Raw genomic sequence first — 2,500 nt, 5'->3', positions numbered from 1 at the left:
TGACGTTTCATTATAGCCACGCGCTCTTTTTGAGTTGAAAAGAGCGGCGCGGTTTTTACACAGCGACATCTGTTGTTATCAGTTTCAGTATTCAGTAGCTCAAGGAGGCGTCACTGCGTTTGGTCAAATCTATATACTCTACACCACATCTGCCAAGCAGATGCCTGACCAGCAGCGTAACCCAACGCGCTTAGCCGAGCCTTGAGAAAAACAAAAACAAAATAAATAAATAAATAAATAAAATAAAATAAAATAAATAGAGTAAAAAAAATTTTTTAATAAAATAAAATAAATAAATAAATGAATAAATAATCTCTTACTCTATTTATTTTATTTTATTTTATCTTATTATTTATTTATTTAGAGTAAAAAAAAATTAATAAAATAAATAAATAGATAAATAAATAAATAATAATAATAATATCATCTGTTGTGACAAAGAATAATTCAACACGTGACAATGCAACAACCACCACTCCATTGGCGCATTTCCTCCCCATATAATTAATTTTTTATAGTTAACACGTCTGTGTGTTTTCTTTGTATAGACAATTGACCATTCACTTCAAATGTAAGATATATGTGACGTAATGCCTGTTTAAAAACAAAAAAACAAAAGACAACAACATGAGCCGGTGTATTAGCCAACAATATTTTTTAAAAATTTTATTATTATTATTATTACTACTATCTTTTTTTTTATATTATGATTATTATCTATTTATTTTATTTATTTATTTATGTAAGCTTATCTATTATTTATTCACCTTTCTTCTTTTTTTTTCGTTTTTTTTTTCTCTCAAGGCCTGACTAAGCGCGTTGGGTTACGCTGCTGGTCAGGCAGATGTGGTGTAGCGTATATGGATTTGTCCGAACGCAGTGACGCCTCCTTGAGCTACTGAAACTGAAACTGAAACTTTCGCCCCCATACTGATACCAATGACTCCGATGAGGTTTGAACCCATGTCTTAGCAGTCAGCAAGTCGACGACGTTAACCACTTCGCCACGGTGGTTGGTACTTGAAATGTTCATTTGGAAATTCTGAAAACAGTTGCAGTGCAATGTTATGTTCGTATTTTCGAAATATGTTCACCGAATTTTTCTGTGTTTACATTTAAGATTATATTTCCGGCAATGTGTACGGTGAATGTGTGATTCTGAAATGCATTTACATTTTGTGTCTTTGTCACATATGCAATATCTATTTCTACAATCATATTGCCAGGTTATTTATTTATTTATTTATCTATCTATTTTATTTTTTTTATTTATTTGTTTATTTATTTATTTATTTATTTTTGGTTATTTTTTTTACTTTATTTATTATTATTATTTCATTTCTTTTTATTGACTTTTTTTTCTCAAGGCCTGACTAAGCGCGTTGTGTCACGCTGCTGGTCAGGCATCTGCTTGGCAGATGTGGTGTAGCGTATATAGAGTTGACCGAACGCAGTGACGCCTCCGTGAGCTACTGATACTGATACTGATACTGCCAGGTTATTTAATTGGTCATCACGCTCGGACGGACGGTGTTACGTCACACACGCGGATGCAATGATTTCAGCACGGCCGGACAAAAGTCGCTGACGCATGTGTCGTGTGGTCAGACCAATATTATGCGTTGGACGGTCAGTGCACACGATTGGCTAGGGGGGAATCGTTTAGATCGCCCCGGTGTTCGCAGTCTGGAAATGCCCCCCACCCCCCACCACCCACCCCACCTCCCCGGGCCATTTTAACACCGATGGAACCGGCCCAGAAAAACCTCCCCTTGGAGTTATTTCAGGACAAGCTGTTTTCATACTCCATCCCATGATTTCAGTTTCAGTTTCAGTAGTTCGAGGAGGCGTCACTGCGTTCGGACAAATCCATATACGCTACACCACATCTGCCAAGCAGATGCCTGACCAGCAGCGTAACCCAACGCGCTTAGTCAGGCCTTGAGAGAAAAAAAAAGATAAATACATTTAAAAGAAAAAAGAAAAAAAAGAACTACTACTAATAATAATATGTATAAGGCGCAAAAATTTCATGAAGTCAACTATAAGCGTACAAAAACAAACAAACAAACAAAAAATTCAGGACATGCTATTTTCATACTCCATCCCATGATTTCAGGACATGCTATTTTCATACTCCATCCCATGATTTCAGGACAAGCTATTTTCATACTCCATCCCATGATTTCAGGACAAGCTATTTTCGTACTCCACCCCATGCTCTGTATTAACAACTGTAAACACTTTTTTTCAAAAATTGGAATATCCTTTTTTTCTCTCTCTTTTTTTTTAAATCTAATTTTATTTTATTGTATTATTTGTGTGTGTGTGTGTGTGTGTGTGTGTGTGTGTGTGTGTGTGTGTGTGTGTGTGTGTGTGTGTGTGTGTGTGTGTGTGTGTGTGTTGAAAATCAAGACACGGTTCTTGAGGACGTCGTTTTGATTTGTAATGGATACGTATAGTACAGCCCCTATCCTCGGTCGGAGACCAAGCTCTTAGC

This window comes from Babylonia areolata, chromosome 12, assembly GCF_041734735.1.
Source record: "Babylonia areolata isolate BAREFJ2019XMU chromosome 12, ASM4173473v1, whole genome shotgun sequence".
NCBI lineage: Eukaryota > Metazoa > Mollusca > Gastropoda > Neogastropoda > Buccinidae > Babylonia > Babylonia areolata.
Note: the sequence above shows the minus strand (reverse complement) of the source record.